The sequence below is a fragment of the Haemaphysalis longicornis genome, unplaced genomic scaffold, assembly GCF_048455015.1.
Source record: "Haemaphysalis longicornis isolate Haplotype H1 unplaced genomic scaffold, Haemaphysalis longicornis Haplotype H1 scaffold_3, whole genome shotgun sequence".
NCBI classification, from domain to species: Eukaryota; Metazoa; Arthropoda; class Arachnida; order Ixodida; family Ixodidae; genus Haemaphysalis; species Haemaphysalis longicornis.
The window spans coordinates 22748955-22772614 of record NW_027526335.1 but is presented as its reverse complement, the minus strand read 5'-3'; the positions used below and the strand labels follow the sequence as shown (position 1 = coordinate 22772614).

Here is a 23660-nt window from a genome sequence, read left to right as displayed (position 1 = left end):
TCAAGTGTGCAGGTGACTGCTTCTCTCGGCCGTCGACAGCGCTGGGGCGCCACGAGAACGCGTTTTCGGCCTGCAGTACTGTGCGAATGTCCGCAACATTCGCAGGCTTGAACCGCGCTCACAGCGTCGTGCGGGAAACTCGCACTGCCTTTACGCACCCCTTCGAACCTGTCGTTCCCGGACTGTACCTTTGGAATCGCGAAAACGCGTTCCGTGCCCTGCGGACATTTTTTTAAGGGACACGGGACTCTCAGGAGACTGTGATGCTGACAGTGCCGTCCGTGCTGCTCGGCTGATAATCCATCACCTCTTCTATTCCTTTCTACCCTCCTTTCTGTCTATCCTCTCTTCTGCCTATCCTCCTCTCAGACTCAGTCTTGATTGAGATACCGCTATACCGAGAGGCAGCTAGCTATAGCATGGGTCGTTTTCGCATTTCTCTTTCAATAAAGCAACACACAACGCGGCTCTTTGTGATTGCTTGGCCGACAACAGCTTGCTCGGCGTTCTGTTGGCGATAGCAGACCTGCTGCTTACTCGTTTGCTTTATAAAAGTGTTGGCTAGCTGGATGGCTCAGTCACCACCTTCACTTTCACACATTTCATGAACTTGGCGACTGCGTCTGGTTGAGGGTAACTGCCCCATATCGCACCTTTCTGCGTCCTCCGCCCGGGAACAAACACAGTGCGCCGCACCTAACTGGGCCGACAGGGCGCGCGCAGTACGCTCGGGTCCCCAAGAAGGAGCGAATCAATCGGCGCAGACTGTTTACGCGGGAGCCGCCCACACGCAAAGGCTTTCGAGGGCCGCTTGCGAACCATGGGCTGACAACCGCCAGGATTGCCGGCAGCCAGGGGGCCGTGAGTAACGATGTCTCGAGCACCCTGCCTGCCAGCCTACTCGACGAGGCAGACTAAACGATACTGCGGCCAGGTTCGCCAGCTCAGCGCGGCCTCCGCTAATGCTTTCGGGGCGAAACCCGGCCGGAGCTCTATTCTATTCTCGAGCTTCGGACGGGTATGGTAAGGCTGTGCGCAGGACCTAGCGTTTTCCTGTGTGCACCTTGCAAGAGATTTGTTTCTGTCAGCGCAGGTGCAGGTAGCAGCAGCAACAGCAACAAACGACGTCATCACAACAAAACACCAAGATGGTGCCGAAAGAAGATTCACAAACCGATGACCAACTAAGGAATTATTGTAGGTGGGGAGCACGTAGACAGGCTATAGCTCTTCCACCCCGCCAGTAGTACGTCTTGTGGGATAACTGTCGCACCAAACGTTGGCAGCCAAAGCTGCCACTCCCGGTGCAATGCCTCTACTGCACCAGAGATCACTAATACAGTCGTAACATACCACTGCGATTAATTATAGCACCCCGACATGCGCCATAAACAGCAGCGCAGCAGCTCTTGATATATGTATTATTACTTAAGTATTCGTAATGACCGTACATCCATCAGGCAGAATGAGACCTACGAGCAGCAGGTGCTAATGGTCATTGCAGACCATTGCTGTAGATCACTCAACGCGTGAGCGAAACTTGTAACCACCCCATACACAACGGCCGTCCACGCCTCTTCGTGCACGCGCACTCCCCGGAGGGCGACTCCAGCGTCGGCACAAAAAGAAGAGCGCCAAACATCTGGTTCTCTGCCAGCGGGGACGTCAGAGATACTTTAGAGGCTGAGAAGATATTCAGCGTCCAGAGCGCCATACGCGACAAAGGCTCAATACATCTTCGCTGTAGAATAATAAACAGAAAGAAAGCGAACCACCGATTGTCAGGGCGGAGAAAAAGCAAGAAACGGTTCTCACAAAGGCGGCGGGCGGCGTGATTTACGACGCAAGTATCGCGTGACCAGCTCCTCAACAATGAACACGAGCAAGGCACGAGGATCGACGAGACCATGCAGCTTCGGGAGTGAAGGACGCACGCCGCTTCCGACCGCGCGCACAAGCCTTGAGGAGAAACTAACGCTATGCAGCTCCCGTGGGTCGCCATAGGCGAGCTCTGCAAAGCTGCGCTCGACAAAATTTGGGAAAAAAAAAAAGGGGGGGGGGGGGGGGGGGGGGGAGTTGTGGTGCACGCTTATAACAATGAAGCTGCTACAAAAGAGTTGTCGACTGGTGTACGTTTCTGGCGGATATTACGTACGTAAGTTTGAACAATGAGGTTTGAGTCGACGCTGTAGGCGACCTTTGGAAGGGAATTTTAGGGGCGAAGCCCCTTAGGGGCTGGGGCTGTTGGCGTCTCCTGTCGTCATTGTCGTCGTAATCGTCGTCGCAATCGTCGTTTCATGAAGTCACGGTACAAAAACACTGGGAAACTCGTTTACGCCTCGCGCTAGAGAGCTTCATGCTTCAAAGACAAGAGGCTTTCACAGCAAAGCTGTATACCTCTACCCCCAACCGTTTCACTCCGTTGGCAGAAAAGCCAAGGCGCCAAGAATGCACTTATACACTGCATGCTTCGCCCTTCCGCAGGTTTCACGTTAGTGGAGATGGCCCGGAATTTTTTCGAACTCTCGTGGGTTCTTTGTGCACTTCGGGCCTTTATAAACCTTTTCTTCAATGTGTGCCAGAAGATAGAAATAGAGAATGGAAGATAACACGCGTTTCCTCATTTCAAATTAGGGTGAATTGGTCGATTAAAGGCGAGACGTATGAGTTCCACGCACAACACTTTCTTCTGCTGAAATAATGAAAATGAACAGTACCCTTTTCGGTGTCCAAATCAAGCACACTAATCTCACATCATCAGTCCACCATGTTAAGTCCCGGTGGTCAGACCATCGGTACATTTCCAGTCGCTCGCAGACTTTGGTACTGGATGCCGTCTGTGGAATACAAGCGCTTACTAATGGCGCACCCTTACATTGGCTTCCGTACTTCGGTTCTGCATGAAGCAGCCGAGTCAGAAAAAAATCCCGGGCCATCTTCACTGACGTGAAACCTGAGGAAGAGCGAAGCCTGCAGTGTATAATAGCAATCTTGGCGCCTTGGCGTTTTTGCCAACGCAAATGAAACCGTTGGGGGGTACAGGTATACAGCTTTGCTGTAAAAGTCTCGCGTCTTTGAAGCACGAAGCGGAGTTCTAGTACGCGTTATGAAGCTTTCTAGCGCGAGCCGCAAACGAGTGTCCCGGCGTTTTCGTACCATGACTACATGAGACGACGATTACGACAACCACGACGACGACAGGAGACGCCAACAGCGCCAGCCCCTAAGGGGCTTGGTCCCTAAAACAGAACAGCCGCTAGTGCCAAAGTGATTCTCCACGAGAAAATTATTTCACCGCGGCCCTTGCAATGTGGTTACGTTATTTCGCCGCGGAAATGGAACCCCCTGACCATTAGGCCAGTTACTGCATTAGGAATAGACTAAACTAGGAAAACAAAAAAAGATGAACAGAAATTCTGAGAACTGTCTACTAATGCGCAAGCATTCCTACGCCGCTTCTCTTCATTTTGGGTTTTTTTTTTATTTTAAACCAATGACCCCTAAAATTAACAGTATGATAACGATTGAATGTGTAAACATCGCCAATTAGGCATTTTTGTGCAGATACCAGGAGTTACATGGTTGGTGCTCTGAGTACCGGCAAAGACTGCTTACGCATCAAAAATTGAGCTTAAAGGTATGGGGCCACAAGCGAGAATGTTGCGTACACAGTTCTTTCTTTTTTTTTTTTTTTTTTTTTTTACGGATTACTTAGAGGACGCGCTTTACGAAGCAGGATGTCATTCTCCGACAAACAGAAGCCCAGGACGACGAGGACTGGAGTACAGGTCAAGCAACGAAAGGCGCCTGGGAAACGCTAGGCAGCCAGCCCCATAACTCTCGCTGTTACGAGGTGCCGATAGAACAAACAAGACGGATGGCTCATTGTTGAGGCTCGCCGTGGTTCAGCAGCCGATTGCATCGACGTGAGTACAGACCTCGCGCACTGCCGCTTCTAAGCGAACGTATGTCACCACCTGGCAGCGGCGGCGACGTCTTCGTTCGCAACGAAAAAAAAAAAAAACACAGTAATTTCAAATGGAGCCCAATTACGAAAGCCCCGAAATAACCTCACAGAGAAGCAAGCTCCTGTTTTGCATTTTTTGCAGAGCCTCCATCCATAACAGCTACAATTTACTTATGTAATGAGCTCTGCCGGAATGTATTTGAACAATTCGGCCACCTTCACAATCACAGTTGCGGAGCTCATCATGATCATCATCCGACTCAGGTCCACTGCAGGACGAAGGCCTCTCCCATTGACCTCCAACCTCTCCTGTCCTGCGCTATTTGACTCCACAGTTTACCCCGAATTCCCCTATTTCATCGCTCCATCGGGTTATTGGCCTTCCCGTTCTTCTAGACCCATCTTTTGGTATCCACTCTTTTACACTAATTGTCCACCGGTTGTCGGTTCGTCTCACTACATGACCAGCCCACGTACATTTAATTTTCTTCATTTGAATTATGAGATCTTCTACTATAGTTCGTTCTCTCATCCAGGTAGCTCGTTTCCTGTCCCTGAGTGTTGCGGAGTTACCACTTCGGAATTGGAATGACTCCGGATTCATTTCACTTACCTGTGACCCCGGGAATGGAAAGGCGACAAAGCTTGGAGGAATGGGGTAGGAATGGCTTTACGCGCCTTTTGCCTGGATTGGAATGCTAGTGAAACGCGCTGGCTTATAAAGCGAGCTGGTCAATTATCAGCTCGGATCTACAACCAAGATGGCGCTTAAACTACCAGAGTTCGCATACATCTTATTTGCAATTACTTATTTTTTAGGGGGGTATTTTAGGGCTGTGGGGAAACCTGCAGGTGGGATTACGGAAGTCATTGGGGACTGAGTATTTTCGCTTCAACGATCAACAAGCGAAATGAGGCTAATAAGAAAGAGGTGGCGACTTTCGAACGGTGAATGCTAAATTACGCTGTTTCGTGACCCTACCCTACTGTCCTTTGCGCCCCGCAATCGCAATTTTCCGCAGTAGAATTACTAGTGTGTTTACATGTGAACAAGGTATGGGCTAGCTACCGAAGTGTATTGTCACTGGTGTGACGATACGTGAAGCGCATATCCAGGGGACGCGCGACATGCAGTGCAAAACGAAACACGAAGACAGCAACGTATTCTTTATCTTTTGGTAAGCAAGGGAACAATGACATGCCATGTCCATGTTGCAATTACCCTGCTGATAAATATTCGTTTGGATCAGCTGAGGGTAAGTCTTCAAAGATGTAGGGAGCAGTGATGTGTTTCAGCCTCTCGCGGCGAAGAAACCGTACTCGCGCCACTTCAAAGTGGCCGCCAAAGTGACCGCCTGGCGGCCAGTCCGCATAGGGGTACACAAACGGCTAGCCTCCTGGTTGGTGCAGTTGGTAGAGCGACTGCACCGGTTAAGCGGTGGTCCCGGGATCGTCCCCCACCTGCCCTGGCGTCCAGGTGAGGCCACTGCTCCCCGTACATGCACGTGTCACTCCCTATGTGAAGCTAACGCACAACATCTTACTCTGCACTGCTCCACTTTTCATCTGCATCAACATAACCATAGTGATTTTCAACTTGCTCATATTGAAGATGTGCATATATACATACTCAACCAGCCTCAGCACCTATCATATTAGCGCAGTCCGGAACTGATAGTGGCCTGGCGGGAGTGATAGTGGGTGCCTACCTCCTTCCCTACCCCCTCTTGACACACCACCGACATCCGGCCTTCCTCTTCCAAACAAAATAATTTACCAATCGATCAATTCTTCCTCCAGCGCCACGCAAGAGCGAGCCATGACAACATTGTGATTATGTATTGTAATAGGAATCGGGAATGCTGGCCCTTCACAAATTAGGAAGGCGGTTGTTGTAAACCCACGAGACGTCAACAAGGTGCTGCCATCCTTCGACACTGGCGACGTGTATGCATACTTTCGTAGTTCTCGACCCGTCAGATAACGTCACCTCTCTATGTTGCAATCATAAGCAACTCGATACAGACGCCTGGAGGTAGTTTCTATGTTGAGGAATTACAGGAATGGAATCGGACTTCCTCGCCATTCCAGGAGTGGGAGTGGGCAAAAGTTTGTGGGGAAGGAGTGGGAGTGGGCAAAATGGACGCTTGCCACCACAGGCCTGCTTACGCGCTCGTCACGTATGGTGTTCCTTGAGCGCATAATAATGAGTCTCGCTTGCACGAGTTTCTATATTTATCCATGTAGATACATTGACCCCAGTTTTCTATGCGTTGCTTTCGCTATGTAAAATTGTTAGATCTAATTTTAAAACGCAGCCCACATTTTAGGGCGGGCTCCTTGAGTTGCAACCTCTACTCGCTTCCAGTTACAACCAGGCGGAAATTTGTAAAGCTTCGCCCAACACTATCACCGCGTCTCTCACGCACGCGCCCACGAAGTAACCTCAACCAACAACGCTGGCGGACTTGGGGGAACAAGAGTACGGCGATGGTTTTAAAGAATCGAAAAAGACCGAAGGGTTAAACGAGAGCAGCGGAACAAAGGCCCGGTTACCGAGGAGGCGAGGTTTCGGGCGAGACCCGGCGCCGAAGAGCGGGGAGTCGCCGCTTCCCGCCGTGCCGCCGTAATGAAGGCCACTTAGCGTAAGGCCCACCCACATCTTCGGTCGAGCCGGGCTCCCTCGCGGCCACAATGCGCTTCCCCCGCCGGCCGCCGACGACACCGAACCACTGAGGCACGATACCACCCACGCTGACACGGCGGGGACCGCCAGCCTGTGTGCCAGGGAACTTTTTAAAACGAAGCTTGGTTGTCCTTCCTGATGCCGTTGTACGCCAATACGCCCTGCAGGAAAGCCAACTTTCTCTGAAACAAGTCCCTCGCGTTATGAAGCCGGCGTCTATCCGATTGCTCCATTTCGGCATGGTCGAAGCGAACTCCAGGGACCTTACGAACTCCGAGCAGCAGGCGCCGACTCGCGCCGTACACCCCAAACACAAACGTTAGGCCTACGGAGTGCAACCCAAAGAGTTGCGGCGGGTATTCTAGAAAAGTGGTGCGTACCTCCAGAGTAGCAGATACTCGCACTGCGGGGTTGACCAACCAAAGAGTCGATCAGGAGCGAGCTTCGCGTTCAACCATCGCCGTCGTTAGACGGAGGGGTGCAAGATTTTACCTTCATTTAAGGAGAGCTACGGAGCTGGGGAGAAATAATGTTAGGCGGGAAAGAAGCCAAGAAACGGGGACACAATGCGCGGGACGTCCTGGCAGCGCAAATTAGCCAACTCGATGTTCCGTAGTTTCAAGAACTAGCTGAAAACGAAGGAAAATGGATAAGAAATTGCGGAAACATTCAAGCGGGCCCCTACACCGAGCCGCTTCAACGTCGGGTTCACGTGTACACACACATGCATTTCCGGGAAGACGCTCTTCCTCGCACCACATAAGCAGTCTGATACCAGTATGGGAAGGCCCTAGAGATTTTTTTTTTATTCAATACCTCCATGAGACCCCATGTATCCATATGAAACGCACTATATGCCGAGCCCCATTACAGTCGAGTCGGTTTCACTATTACACACAAAGGCTTTGCAGGGAAATGCATTTTCTCAAGGTCAATTTAAACAGTTTGTTGTTTGTTTGTTTTCCCAAAAACAACTTCATTCTGGAAGGGACCACAATTCGAAACCAGAGTGTAGTTTCAGGAGTCATTATGCAACTTGGACATTACCCGTGTATTTTACTGGTACCGTTGCTTCTCGCACACCTAAAGCTGAAAATTTCCAAGAAAACCGACTCTCAATCAATACATTCACCTTGGTAAAGTGGAGGCTTGGGTAAGGTGTTAGAACGTATTTGACAACTTCAAAAGCTTTCACAGCAAAGCTGGATACCTCTACCCCCAACCGTTTCACTCCGTTGGAGATAAAGATAAAAGATAAAGATAAAACAGAATGCCTTGTCACGTTACAGCGCGTGGAAGCCGTTTCGGAGTATAGGAGCGGCCAACTCTACAAAGCACAAATCTGCAAACCACACATTCCCGATTATATTTGTGCCTACCACGTATCTTGTACGTACACTGCGCCCAGCGAAGGTTATGTTAACCTTTCGTAACACCTTACAAAGCACCACCCTTTGGCTCCGGATACAACCACGAAACGATACAGGCAACATGATAAGCTCTCCCTGTTTCACATATTTTGATCAGATTGGAGAGTTTAACCGCCGCCCCGGCACTGGTTCTCACAGAAGCGACTCCGCCCACTGTACACCCCCCCCCCCCCCTTGCCCTACGTCTCATCCGCTACAAAAAAAAAAAAAAAGTTAAGAAGCAACGTTTACTGAACGTCACCCTTTCAGGATTTCCGTGAGGCATTAATACACTTCAGCGTTCTGGGGAGATCTTCTGCTAATAAGTACATTTTAACGCGGCCTACACTACTGGGACTCGTCAAAAGTGCCCCCTTCCCCTTCCCCACCCCTCATGTTCCACCAAGCAGCACATACTATCACCTTTCCACTCCAGGCGACCAGTTCCACCATATGGTTTGGAACTGCTCAAGCTTCACCTAATATCGATCACACATCCTAGCCAACGCGCAACACCGTCAGACCCACGCGCCACTAGTCACAGTGCACTAGACAAAAACGTCCTACATTCCACGGGGCTCTACTCAATCAAGAAGTGGCCTGGCACTGGCAGAGTAATCCAGATCGACAATGAGCCCACATCTCATATGAAGACCGAACGGTCAAAAACTCCTCAACCCCTTCCCCCTTCCTCCAACCTTGGCCCACTTTATAAACCAATGGTCTTTTAACCCCCAATAAAGATGCTTCTACAACTACTAATGGTATTATACCTCCATTCGGAAAACGAGAATCGATACTTCAGAAATGCCTACTTCATATTGCTTGCCATTCCGGAGATATCATCTTGAAAACGGCGCCGCTTCCTGCCAATTCATACGACCCACGAATCACAGATGAATTATAACCAAGGAGGTTGTATAAAACTTACAACCTCCTTGATTATAACGCGCATTAACGATTTAACGATGCGCACAGCTCGGCTTTCGTACGTGAACAAGTCCCGCAAAAAAGTGGCAAAACGTTTCATTCTACCAATAGCCGAACGATCAGTTCCACGTATGGTTGCACTACTCGAGGATTTTGAAGCGAGAGCGATGAACGTTGAGGATGTAAGCGACGGGCAAGAGCTTGAGTAAAAAAGGGGGTGTAGCGATAACAGCTAGACGAGGAAGTGACACACACAGCGACAAATACGGGCGCCCGTTATTGCCGCTCTGCGTCCTTTCACTTCAGCCTCAGCTGTCGGCGCCCCTCCATCATTCAAGTCATGAACGAAATCGCCCAGCAACAAGTCTCCTTAGACAGGCAATACGCCACCAAAACATGAGCGTCACCCGCTAGCTGCGGCATAAACCTTCGTCACCCCAATCAAACCAAAAGCGAATGGCAATCCCGGAGTCGAATTCCCAGAAACTCTTGGTTCGCCATCTGCGCCCGTCAACTTCTTCGCGCCGGCCAACAACCCCCCACAATGCATCGCGCGGTTACAACGGGAACCGCTAGACTTTTCGACGAGTGTGCTAGCCTCCAACAGGGTTGAAATTACTGCATTCGCAAGCTGACAACGTCATCGCGAACAGAACGGGAGGACGCGGTCTTTCCGGCCCTAAAGCAATACTTTCACGAGCGACTGATACAACGCCTAACATTTCCATCGAAACTACGATTGTAAGTAGGCAGCGTAAAGACAATCGGGAGCTTTATAAAGGCCCAACCAATCCTCGGTTACCGTGACCAGCCCGCCATCTGATTCCCTCCCGTTCTGTGCCATCGCCAGCACTTGCCTTCGTTACTCCACGAGCCGTAGGATTCGTGCCACTGAATGCACGCCCTTAGCGCATTAGATCAACCAACGACACCAGGAGCTTTTCATGCCATAGTCGCTTTGCTGTTGAGCATGCCGCAGATTGGAATGCGTTAGCTCTAAAGAAGTCCATAGCGAGAGGAGTAGAGTGTGAGGTGGTTGGAGCGGAAAACTGTGGCGAAAAATATCTTCTCACCACAGCGCACCTATGCGGTAAATACCCTCCGCGGATGCAGTGCCTGCTTGACTCACTTGTATAGAACATAGGGTACACCTTCGAATAGACGATTTTTTTTTTTTTGCGGAAAGTCGATATATCTCTCCCCCTGTGACATGAAATAATCAATAACATATCCAGCACACCAAACTGTACCCCGGAACTGTCCCTGGGATACCGGCGTATAACATCTCATTTTTAACTATTACTGAACGTGCGCAGGCCCGCATCATGTTATTCGTAAATAAAATCGAACTAAAATGCTGTAAGAGTGCTTTTGAATCTTCGAAAATCAGTGAAGTGCTAACTTTTATACTTTTATCGTAAGTTTAATGGTTTTCTTTTTTTTTTGGGGGGGGGGGGGGGGGGGAGCAACAAAGCGCGAAGCTTGACGGCTAAGTCGGGTCATTTTCACAGCGCAAAAAGAACGAGACAAAGACAGGAGGAAAACATGGGACAGCGTTTGTTCTGTGTTTTCCTCCAGTCTTCAATTCCCGTTCTTCCTGCGCTATCAAGATGAACTTGCACCAACTAGCCCGGTTTTCTGCGTTACGATGTCTGGCCAGCTTCGTATTATACTACCATGCATAAGAGAAGCGCAATCCAGACCTGCGGTCGCCCCAAGCAGGCAGCGGCAACCTTGGAGGGGCCCCACCTAGCCATCAATCACCGGCACTCGATCAGGCAGAGGCCCGCTGCGACGAGATGGGAGCGGAAGAAACGACTGTCGCCGTACGTCGGGACGCCTCGCATCCCGACATCCACGCGCGCTACCGTAGTCGCCTCTGCAGCCGCTTTCAGCGGACGTGACTCGGCAGCCGCGGTTGACGTTCCTGTATTCCGGCGACGGGAACCAGTTGGGTCGCTTCTGCCCGCTACGGTCCCACGGGAAGAAGAATAACAGGCGGCACAGCGGCGCACCCACGGAAACGCGTCAGAAACGCCACAGAGACGGGCTCCCGATTCCCAACCGATGGAAGATGCTGATCTCTAATGGCCGGTCGACGACGATGACACTAAAAAATCTGACCTGAACAACGTTGGACCGAGCACATTTCGCAATCGCGGCTGTTCCGAACGAGGCCGACAATGGTCAGGTCATTGCGCAGCGCGATGTATCGTCATTTACGATCTACGTCATTTGCGGCCATTTAAACTGCTATGCATGCGTATAACTATTAAATCAGCAAGCAAGGCGTTGTATTTTGTCGACATGCACGGCGTCCAAATAGGGAAGAGTGAGCGTCGTTACAAAATATCTAACCGAAAAGCCCGAATCAGCCGTGGGCGTCTTCAACAATCGATGCGAAATTATTTCAACCGCAAGGTCGACACCATAGCACCGCCCCTTGGCTCACTAGCCCCGACATGATGGGCTGTCGCGTTCGGTCCAAGATGGCTGCGGTAGCAATGAAGTGTCGGGGGTTTTGACTCCAAGTTTACCACACGAAAGTTGACTAGCTAAACGACAATGAAGACGGCGGGAAAGCCTTAGCGGGTACATATATTAGAGTACGTATAGCGGAATCAGGAACGCCTGACTTCGGAATGATTAAATTAATAATTCCGTTTTTATGCGCAGAAATTGCGTACCCCAAATTAACTTCAGTGCAACACGTCTTTGCGGCACCACAGAACACAACGCGAAGACTGCGACTCAGCGTCTTTCAATCGGGACGCCTCGGACCAATCGAAGGAGTCAGCCATCCGCCGTTTTCGGCCCCTTTTCAAACCAAATTGATCATAAGAGTAGAAAAATAAACTCACCCAATCGAGGGTGCACGGAAATCTGACGTCTGGCTATATCCAACACACCTGGCACACGGACGCGAGGTATTTGCACATCAAGCAGCACACTCCCCGGCCAAGCCAACACTCACAGCAGTGGGTACATCGGAAAAAGCCCTCCAAAGAGAACTCCTCAACGAGAAGCGACGGTGGTGCTCCAAGATTCCGTGCCACAAAACGTATCTGCGACGCGCTATACGATAACGCGACCGCGACGACCGCACGGAGAAACGCAGCGCCGTCGCACTCGGCGTACACACACCTCTAAGTACCGGCAGACGCCGAGGCATCCGTCGTGGCCCTATCTATCTGCGCGCAGGCGCCTGGTCGCTGATTCGGCCGGGTAAACACGACACCTAATGCGTTTCTCTCGGACAGGTCACGAGGCGGCGGAAACGGTAGCGGCACTATCCGTCCAGCCGTTGTCCTCGGCCTCTGAAATGGGTCGCTCCCGGCGTGACCGAGCGCTGTATTCACGGCTCATTCCATTGGAGACGTGCATTTAGAGCGATACCGTATCTCGCCAGGTGCATCCGTCGAGTGAAGAAGCCCCATAGCTTCGGTCATTTCTCTCGATACGGCGGCAGGAATGGCTCACAAGCGCCTCACGTTTACTCTCAGGGACAAAACATGGCGAATATCGGTACACGTTCTTGAACGCTAGATTCCTGTTCGTGTACGGTACACAGGCCCGTCGCAGCACCTTGAAACAAGGCGTTGCGCATTTCGTCCGCGGAACCGCATCCCGCTCCGTTAACGTGAGAATACACTCTCGCTTGCATAGTGTAGAACAATGACTGTCAGATGTTTGGCTGCACTAACAACGTAAAATCGTGCGGAAGCAGCATGCACTCCTGCTTCTGTAGCGCTGTTGAATGCGTCACTGCGGATGTTTGCTCCACTGTTTGCAACGCTTTAACAGCCCTCACAGAGCGGGCACAGATTTCTTGCGGTCGTCTCTCGTAGTGGATGCGCTCTAGTTAATTCATTGACTGATTCACCCTTTCATTCATTCATTCATTCATTCATTCATTCATTCATTCATTCATCGGTTGGTTGGTGCATGCCCCACAATGCATTGCGGGCGGCAGTGTCTGGGGCAACACGGGCGGGAGCACCATGAATTGTTGTTTTTAATGAGCACGTACCCCTCTAACGGAATAACTGTGGCTATGCTGCCGCGGGTATGCGGATTAGCTTAGGCCTAAGGCTTCGCGCTGAGGTCTCACGATGTCCAGCCAGTAGCGGTCCCAGAGATTGGTTTTGGGGGGGGGGGGCGCAATTTTTTTTTGGGGGGGGCGAGGCAAATAAAAAATCGCTCCCCTCCTTGCACCAATTCTGCGGAGGTGGTGATAACCATGGAAGCGTGTGCGCGTATGCGGTGCAACCCGCTGGGATTTAACTTCGCGCAAGTGGAATGCTTAAAAAAACTAAAAATAAGAAACTGAGGACCCCTTTGAGGGGGGGCGACCGCCCCCTTCGCCCCCCCCCCCCCCCCCCCCCTTGGGACCGCCACTGTGTCCAGCGGTATACTACTTTTCATATGGGTACAGGTTAAGGACGCTAAACCTAAAGGCGCTACGCTAAGTCTAAAGCCCTATCTTTTGACCTTCTAGTTAAGCCGTATAACGTACCAAGCAACGTCGTACTCATCGTGCGTCGAGCTGCGGCTACCGTACCGGTTGCCAAGCGTGACGTTAGGCCTAACCCTGGGCCGTCGGGTATACTCGCACCGCCCCCTTCCTCTGTTGTGCATAAGCCTTTGCGCAAGCGAGTTATAAACTGGAAAGTACGGCAAGCTTTAATTCGTTCAGGCTAAATCGGCCGACGGAGACTAACAGTCGTTCCACAATAAAAATTCGGGCGTGCAAGGTGCCAGCACCTCGAATTTCTCGTAATTCTCCTCTCGAGCTTCATACTCGTCGGGGCGAATACTGCAACACATTTTGCCGCCCAGCTTTTACGTTCAGCCATAGAACCTAGTAGCTTCGTGATCGCGCTCTCGCTAACAAAGCCACTGTTTCGCCTGATGCAGGCCCACTATTATAATAGGGCCTCCGCTGCCAACGTATACGGCCGGGGCGGCCATGAAGCAAACTGAAAGACGCGCCGTAATTCACGCTTACCCCCTCGATTCAAGCCACCCTCACACGCTAAACAATAGCCATCAACGAAGAACAAGAAAACCCCACACGGCCCCGCACACACCGCACGCCGGTTTACGCGCGCACACAGAGAGAGAGTAGAAAAAAGGAAAACCACGCCGGAGTCGACAAACTCCCGAAGGGCTCCATCGTCACGGCCCGATTGCGACGAACAATGGCGGCTGTCTCGGCAGCTGTCTTCTTGGCGCCTTGTTCGCGTGAGCACCCGTTCACCGAGCAGATAGCATCGGGCGCACTAACAAACAGACGCGCCGCTTCGCCGAGCCGACCAAGACCGCACCGCCGCCGCCTCCGCCGCCGCGTGCACTTCCTGACGATTTCGTGAGCACGCCGCACGCACGCACGCACGCACGCACGCAGCAGGAGTATAGTACAGCCGCGTAACGCACGCGCTCTAACCTGTATGCGCCAAGAAGGCTTCCATATAGACAGCATAAAAAACACGTACTACACATGAAAAGAAACAGCGAAGGCGCTCACATCGTGAGGCCAAGAAGAGTGGTCGGCAAGCCTCGCTTCAGTGCGGAGCGAACGATGAGCCAGTTCGCGGGGAAAGTGGCGACCCGCAGCGTGCGCTGCCAAATTTAAACCCCGCCGCATAAACTATCCGGTCGGGCGATAATCGGGCACGCAGCGTATACCGGAAAGAAACTTCACCCGCTACCGGTCACTGCTCGTACAGCGTTCAATAAGCAAATAGGACACCGTCTACATCAGCGTGCGTATCAGCCGCAGCGAGGGCGTGTGGCAGAGGAGACATTTGAACACCAAACGTGCGCTTGTAACACGGATCACTAAAGAGCTTATGCACCGAAACTATATCCGTACGGTCTACGGTCGACATAAAGGTGGACAATCACGACGCAGGAATTATTCTCGGCAAAAAAAAAAAAAAAAAAAAAAGAGCACGTTGCTGCTTCTTTTTTAAATTTTATTTTCGGTTGCGGTGTTTGGCGCTGTATTTCACTATCGCGTTGTATAGTTATTGTACTTTTATGGTATTCCTATGTCAGTTTTATTGTCTTGACTTCTCTTTTTTGAAAAATGAGATGTTCATGGCTTACACCTCACCCCGCTCTTCACGTAAAGCCCACTTAAGTCCTTAAGATATTTTAAAAAATAAAGCAATAGAACTTCCTCACTTCCTCGCAGTAATCTTGAGGCAGAAATATTTCTTGCCCTCCTGGTAATCTTCTCAGCCGATGACTCGTCAGAGCAGGAAAGTTCGCGCTTATTTTTATGCGTTATTAATGTGGCATCAAGCAAACGGTTCACGAGGGGAAGAAGGGGGGGGGGGGGGCGGGAGTGGGTCATTTTACTACCATTTTGTACCCGCTCTAAAGTAGCTGCGTGTGTTAATCCTAAACGAGTGACCAAAATAAATTTTTGATCTGCCGCCGTGTTTCGGTGCCCCCTTCGGCGAAGCGGCAGGAGCGTTTCGTTATACAGGATACCCCAAGTGGGGCACCGCAAGTGGCCCCGCCGCAACAAAGTGATCTTTTTTTCGAAGATGGTCGCCCGCGGGCGAAAATCGTTTTATTCGCTTTCTAGTTAGGCAAATAAGTGTCATCGTGGTTCTTGTTAAACAAAATGTACTACCTTCGCGTGAAGTTTGCGCGCGAACGAAGAAGCGGTTTGCTGAGAAAAAAAAAAATTAACCCAGTCGAAAATGACAAGAAAAATGTGTGTAGTTCTGTCGCATTTCTGCCACATGTAAATTCTGCCCTAACCCATGTAGCCTCATACACATCTTGGGGTGCGCACACAACCCAGCCCTCCCTCCTTTACCCACTTCCCTTCCCCTTCCTGAGCTGTGGGAGAACCTGACGACCAGCGCCAGCTTGGATGCACAGCAACTCCTGGTGTCCAGGGCTGAGACAGCAAGGTCGTCCCATGGTCTCCTGGACTGAGGAGCCACTCCCATATCACCTAGCTCACAATAAAGTTTTTCCTCCTCCTCCTCGCGTGTCGTACTGTCGTCTTGTCGTATTCTTGTCGTGTCGAGAGTCTGATGTTCTGTCGTGTGTCGTATTCCTGCCCTCATTTCGATGTTCCGTCGTGTCGAATTCCTGTCTTGTCGTGGTCCTGATGCTCCACCAGTAGTTGCACACGGTTTGAACTTTATTCCCCATTGTGAAGAGTAGCGTAAATGGCAGTTTTGTTGTGACTACAGGAACGTTTGCCGTTGAGAAAATTGACGTTGTCGTTACGACAGAAATGTGTGTCGCAACAACAAATGGCTTTGTCGTAACAACAGGACTTTTGTTGTCACAACAATGTTTTTTTGTCGTACGACAGGAATCCTTGTTAGGTTTTCGCGCTATTCCTGTAGTGATTTTAGACTAGGAAGACGCTCCTTTGTCGTGGTAACGCCCTGTATGTCGCGCCACACACCTCTCGCGTCACGCACTAGCCCCTCCTCTGAGACGCGACCGCGCGGGTGAACAGTTCGGGGCCAGGCCAGCACCTCTTCCCCGGCCCACGCCCCGTGCAACTGACGGCGTAATAAAACGTTCCATTAAGGACAGGCTTCGCTAGCGCCAGTTGCGCAATTCAACGGGCAATTACGAAAACAGTGCACGTCGGCCCGGCCGCGGGCGCCCACCCATTCCCGGGGCGAAGAAATTGCGCGGACAATCGTGAATAACTTTCTACGCGCCGGAACGGAGCACATCGAGGCGGCGCGCACGCAACCTGTTCAACCCAAACACACGATCCCCCCCTACGTGACGAGTTCATTACGCAGTCGCCGCACAGGCCGGCCGCCTCGCAGGCATGAGCACGGGCGGATAATGCGCTCCGCTGCAGTGTTTGGGTAAGGCCTCGTCCGCCTGTATAGGAGTCAACGGTGCTTGAACGCTACGGGCCGTAAAGTAATGGCCACTCTGAAACCAAGCCACTGGAAGAGTGTATGTGCGCACGAGGCACGAAAGCCGTGGGCGCAACAGTTGGCTCTGCAAAAGGGACAAAAACAGAGAAAGAAGAAAGAAAAAACAGGGTCCGCATGAACTGAGAAACGGCCGAAGCTCACGTGTTTGTTGGACATCAGTGTTTTCCTTGGATTTCTCAGAACGAGTTTTTATCCTGATGCTCAATACCTTTTTGTTGCAGAGAAAGCACAGGCTTGACCTTTTGGTGAAAATCAAGAGTGTATTTATATTTGTTTATGCCTTTGATATTTTGTGAGCAACACTATGTGTTATCTTAAAAACAGTTTTATGCACCTTTGTTTACGACAGGTATAATGATTTTTTTTGGTTATGTTGAGTATGTTTTGTTGATTATGATTATGTTAATTATGTTTTAAGTTTTCGACGAGTGTTGCACTGCCGAAACTGCTTCATTGTATACGGAGCTGGAGCGTCTGCCAAGCTGGATCCGCAGTTTTCAGCTCCGGCCCCCTCCTCCCGAGGGAAAATAAAGAATTTAATCGATCTGAATTCAAAGATTCAGGCAGGAAATTTTACGGGAGTGTTCAACCAATGCAGGCTATGCCACAACACTGCTGACAGAGATATAAAATTTAGCCGTTTGATACGTCAGTTTCAGTGTTGCTGAAACTGAGTGATGGCGGAAAAATACTGCGAAGCCATGGTTCGTAGAACTTGTCTCAACTGGAACCGGTCTAAGCCCAGCAAAATGTTATGTACCCACAGAGTAGAATGGCGGCGTTGGACAAAGCTTTATAAACAGCAGGATTGTTCGCTTCTTTCGCACGATATTCCGTGGTTGGAATAGCCAAACCATCGCTTAGTTTTGTTTTCATGCGAAAGCACAAATGGTCCACTGAACGAAAAGGCCAACGTCCGTCTGTGTCACTCCTAACATCTGCGAGGAGCGGTTTCACGGAAATGCTACTCTGGACTGGCAGGATTGTGGTTCCTCATCCCAACAGGATAGGGGGAACAAAGCCAGTGGTGAACGGGATGACCGACCTGGGGCACATGTCGGAGTGATGTGCAACAATTAGGCATGTTCGAAGAGGAACGCGCCCATTGGCTACGAAGCTTTCCATAGCGCGTGTACCCTCAGAGGTGTTGGCGCAGGCTCAGTGGAAGGGCTCCCAAACCTCCCACTGGGTATATAGGGCCGTAGCACGCACCCGGAGAGGTGGCCAACACCCAGCGCCGTTCTTAATATTCTCCCAAGCGACGGTTATGACACAGCGCACAGCTCACAATCACCCAGCGGCGTTCAATTGGACTTTAATGCTCTCTCACTATCCACTCATAAGAAGTCCTTAGTTGTCCTCAGACGCTTTCTTTTTTCTTTAGCAGTGCGTGTAAATGCTCTGAGTTATCATTTAGGAGAATACAGCCTACATGTGCACTTTTTGTCAATTCGTTGGTTAAGACGTCATCAGCCATGCTGCAGGTATTCTTGCCCACGTTCTCCCGTAGAACATTGGTTTGCCGTCCTCGACGTCCTCTGATGTTAAAGGAGCTCATAACCTGACCCCTCGGATCGCTTGCCGAGAAGGAGCTTCCTTCTGACAAGTTTCCGTAGCACACCCCTACGGAAGATGGAGCAACGCTGTCATCATTTCATGCCATTCTGGAGGACTACCCCAACACCGGGTCTCACTCCCTTGGCTTACAACACGCCAGAGAGCATGGACGAGACGGGAGGAACGCGTGATCGCTGAGGAGAGACGAGCACGGCCTCGAGTCGACGACCACGTGTACGCGATAAGGGGGGCGCCCGCCGCTCACGCGCGCCGGGCCGCTCGGCTTCGGCGACGGCGCGCACCTTGAATGGAAGGAGCAGTTCATTCCGGAGTTGCCGACGAAAACGATGCGCCGCCAGGAATCCAGGTTACGGGCAGCTGCTCACGCTATACAGCCGCCCTCGCGCTAATAAACGCCGACCCGACGAGGCTGGCGAACGTGCCTCGTGCCACCAGGCTTGCTACATAGTGGAGGTTTTCCCACAACACGTCGTCTCTCTTCCTTCTCGCGTCCTGTTTTTAGCTTTCTTCGAGCCGCCATTATTCCGCCTAGACGCCTCTTCTCCGCGCGAACGGTCAATGCCGGCACGATCTTCTGTATTTATCGCCGCATCAAAGCGGCCGGGGAAAGGTGTTTGAAGAGAAAAATCCTGCACTTGCGACACCGAGGCGTCTGGTAGCGCGCTTTCTCCAGGTCTGACAAGGGAATGCCAGCACCGCTGCGTACACAAACCCAGCGGGATGCTGGGCGGCAGGGGAGGGTCCCCTGTCGTGCTTGGCTGCAGCTGGCGCGCTCTGTCATCCGGCCGCGTTCTTCGAATCGCCGCGTAAATTATTCGCTCCGCTGAACCTTCTTCGCTGCGGCGCGGTGGAAAGAGAAGCGAAAAGCGAGCGCTCCTGGGTTTGCGGCATTTCGCCCCAAAACACAGGCCAACAGGCAGCGAAGTGTGCATCTTTTCTCCCTGAGACAGAAAAACAAAAACAAAACAGAGTTGACACCCAAGTTTCCCGCTTACTTGTTGCAGAGACGAAGCGTTATAACGTATACGCAGACGCTCAACTCTTTCGAGGGCGGGATTAGCGCTGAATCTCGAAGAAAGCGACTCGGGTGAAGACGGCGAAGGAATTTTGTGAAAGCGCACGCCGAAAGATGGAAGCATGGGCGTGCCGCCACTTGAGATACACTGTTGCGACGCGATGCAGCTTCGGGGTTAAGATGCACGCCTGTCTTGAGCGGGGTTCATCGCACTCAGAGGCGTGAAAATGCAGCAAGAAAAACAAGCAAGCACGTTTTCTCTAAATCAGTCTATCAACAAAATCACGCCTCATTTCAAGAAGAGTTTCAATAAGCATAGAACCAGAAACATTCTTCTGCTCCGGAAACCGGCGACCGATTCCGGTGTGCGCGGCACAAACTGTGTGTCAGCATAATTTGATGCTCAAAAAGCCACCACCTCAAAGTGGGGACGAGGCAGCAGCGCGTCTTAAGGGCGAGAATACATTCATGTTATTTATTAGGGGACACCACCATGACCTGACGGATTTGATACCTGACATGCCTTCCTTTAGAACCGGACCCGCGCGCACTTGCGATTTGGGGAAGTCTTGAGCTATTCGTCTCTTTTAACTTTTGTCCTTTTACCCCCGCACTACAGCTAGTCAGAGCATTTACATCACGCCGACGACCTCTTTGCTTCCTTATTTAAATGAATTATCTTTCACAAGGTTCAATCCTTATTAGAAGTGGCACAGTAACACCATAACTAGAATGACAATGAGCATGCCGCACGGTAAAAAAAAAAAATTACCCCACCTTCCCGAGGGGAACCCTGAGTGTAGGATGCGGAGCATCGGGGGGTTCCGTTGCGTTCCGTTGTGTTAGTAGTTGGGTTTGGGGGAAATTGTCAAAGTTCCGGTACCGCCGCTCGGCGTTCTCGAACCGACGCTGCTTGACGTTGCCGAAGCTCAGGATCCTCTGCTCGACGTTGGCGCCTCGAAGCTGCTTCGCGCTGACGAAGTTCAGGGTCCGCCGCTCGCTTCTAGCGTTTGCGTTCAGCGTCGCGTGCACTTCGCTTCGCAGCTTTGTCTTGAGTGGACGTAACGTTGCTATTAGTGTTTGGGCTGATGCTGACGCGTGCATGCGTCAGCCCACTCACTGATGGGGCTGTTGCTTCCATCACACTTCATCGGAAGCATCAACGGAGTCAACCGAAGCAAGCGCTGCACTGAACGCGCGCAGCGCTCTACCCGCTTTATATTCACACTTGAAGGAGGGGAGACTAGAGGAGAGTTGCGCATGCGCCGCGAGAGCAGAAGCGAGAACGCAGGAGAAGCGCAAGCAGGTGGTAGGAGAGAAGTGGAGAGAGTAACGCGCAGCTGTTGGAGAGCGGGAAGGAGGAGAGTTGCGTATGCGTAGTGTGAGTGCGGACGCCGACGCCGCGGGACATACCCCCGAGCAAGAGATGCTCCGCATCTAAAAATTCCAGAATTCTCAATAAGGCTGTGGTCGAACAAATTCCGCTTTGAAATACACCGAGCCCCTTATAGTCGGATTCCCTATACAGACGTGCATTGCTGAGAAGTCATTTTTCCAGAGGTCACATAACTGATCTGATACCGAGGTATGACTGCCCTGGGAACTTTAATTAAATACCTCCACAAAACCCAATATACTACCAAGCCTCCTTAAAGTTGGCTTCTGTGTTGTACAGGCGTGCACTGCTAGAAATGCATTCCTAGAGGGGAATAGGAGGCGTTTGATATTAAGAGATGAAGGCCCCTGCGCTTTTTACTGGTAACATTTTCGCATGGGGCGAAGCATGACACATCAAGCGTTAAAAGAGGGTTTTCTCTTTCAGTCCACATAAGAATGCGTAAGCATTTGATACTGTCAGTACTGCGTCGATTTAGCGGCAGGACACGCGCAGAGCAGTGGCTGCAGAGTTGCCAGGAGGGGGGCAGCCAGTCACGCGTGAAGCAGTCACGCCCGGGGACAGGCCATCATGCAAACTCATCGCTCGGCGGCGTCACAGGGTCGCGCCCTCGACAGAGAATAGGCCGCCGCTGCTCCGTAAAGCTCACCGATCAGGCGACAGGGGTTGCTCGGGGGAGGGGAGGCGGAAGAAGAGGCAAATGTGGGACAACGAACTCGTTCATCACGCCGCTGTCGACGACGGCTGCCCGTCACAGCGGCGAGTCTTGAAAGTGAACCAAGTGACGACCGAGATTTGGAGCGATTTCCCAGCGGCACGGCGCCCGCATGCGAGAAGAGTCAACCGACGCCGCCGAGCAGAGCGGGCCTATCGGCGGAGTGGAAGCGACAACGGAGAAGCTCCAGCCGGGCTCTGTGCACGACGGAAATGGTCGCCGGTGATGTGCCCGCTAAATGAAGCATAATTCACGCTTACCACCGGACGCAGACGCCGTACATCGGCGCGCAAAACCTTAAACTCAGCTCCCTATATATTCTCTACTTTCTTTCTTCCTTTCTTCCAAAATTCCATATATATATATATATATATATATATATATATATATATATATATATATATATATATATATATATATATATATATCAAGGTTGCAGTCGTCATTGCCAGTGCTATTCGGCTTTTTTTTTTTTTCGAAATATATAATAGGGCCGAATGACGTGTGCTTGTCACGTTTCTTTGATTCATTGATAAATAAGCGAAAATATAAGTCGAGAAAAAATCCGCCGTTTTCCGGGAGCGGGACTCGAACCCACATCTCCGCATAACCGGTGCGGTGCGTTAACCAATTACGCTATCCCCACAGCGGCTTCTCTCTCGACTTTAAAGCGGGGGTTTATATTTACAAGAGCTCTGAGGCCGGTCAACTAGCGCCGCCCCTCGACTACCGCGGGAGACGTAGAACGTCTTCTTTCCCAGCGGCCGCCACGTAAAACGTGGTCGGAGGTCGGGGTTAGCAATTGGCATATCCGAACTGCTGGAGCCAGTGCCTCGTAATGCATGTAGCAGAACAGAGAGATACGGGACGAGGGACTCGGTAAAGATACATATCAAGGTTGCAGTCGTCATTGCCAGTGCTATTCGGCTTTTTTTTTTTTTTTTTTTCGAAATATATAATAGGGCCGAATGACGTGTGCTTGTCACGTTTCTTTGATTCATTGATAAATAAGCGAAAATATAAGTCGAGAAAAAATCCGCCGTTTTCCGGGAGCGGGACTCGAACCCACATCTCCGCATAACCGGTGCGGTGCGTTAACCAATTACGCTATCCCCACAGCGGCTTCTCTCTCGACTTTAAAGCGGGGGTTTATATTTACAAGAGCTCTGAGGCCGGTCAACTAGCGCCGCCCCTCGACTACCGCGGGAGACATATTTATTTATTTTATTTATTTCTATATACTGCAGCCCCATGGGGCTATCGCAGGAGCGGGGTAGACGGAGAATATATCACTGGTTACAAACACCGATACAGCGTACACCGAAACTGTTCAACAAAAACACAAGACGGGAAAAATAAAGGACACCCCAAATATACATTATGATAAGCACAAATAGTGTTAGCATGAATGTGTTGGTGTATTTTAAGGAGAAGAAACAGCAGATAGGAATGCAGTCAAAGAAAGAGAGGGGGCGAAGTCAGCAAGTAAGTTCCCTTCCTCTATGACACGTGAAAAAACGTTGTACTAGAAAGTGCCGGTGCGAGCGAAGTAGGGGATCAGGTTTAGCTTGGACTGGCTTCTAGTGGTGCGTGTTTTGGCAAAAGTTGTAAGGGTATCATGAGAAAGGCGACGGGAGCCATTTATTATGATGCAGGGCAGAAATTTCAGAGCCTCGACGTGCCTGCGCTTCTGAGAGTGGTGCCAAATTCAAAGAATACAGTGTTGAGGACGGGGAAAAATAACGGTCGTGGCGGCGACAAATGAATCGTACAGCTCTCTCGCGGATACCCTCAATTTGATTAATTTAGGTCTGCTTGTAAGAGCTCCGAACTGGAGTGGCATTCGACAAGCGGCCGTATGAGGGTCTTTTAAAGCATTAATTTAGAGTCATTTGGAGTGCTCTTTAGTATACGGCGATGGTAAGCTAACTTTTTAATGCTTTTTTTGCAGACTTAATCACTGTGTACTGACAGATGTAATCAATGGGTAATATCAAATTATTATACAGTAGCCGACCGTTTTGTCG

The 23660-nt window shown here is 50.9% G+C and overlaps 1 protein-coding gene across 4 annotated transcripts in view; it reads right to left on the bottom strand.

Annotated features, from left to right (window-relative positions):
- Window positions 1-23660, bottom strand: part of Cv-c (RhoGTPase activating protein) — a 405466-nt gene that overhangs the window by 295005 nt on the left and 86801 nt on the right. The window contains exon 1 of one of the 4 annotated variants that reach the window (XM_077702632.1): window positions 11967-12120. The exons of 2 other annotated variants lie outside the window; for them this stretch is intronic. The gene's annotated coding sequence lies outside the window, so the exon portion shown is untranslated. Of the gene's footprint in view, window positions 1-11853; window positions 12121-23660 lie in introns of those variants that run through there. One more of the 4 variants, XM_077702629.1, reaches the window with a different exon arrangement.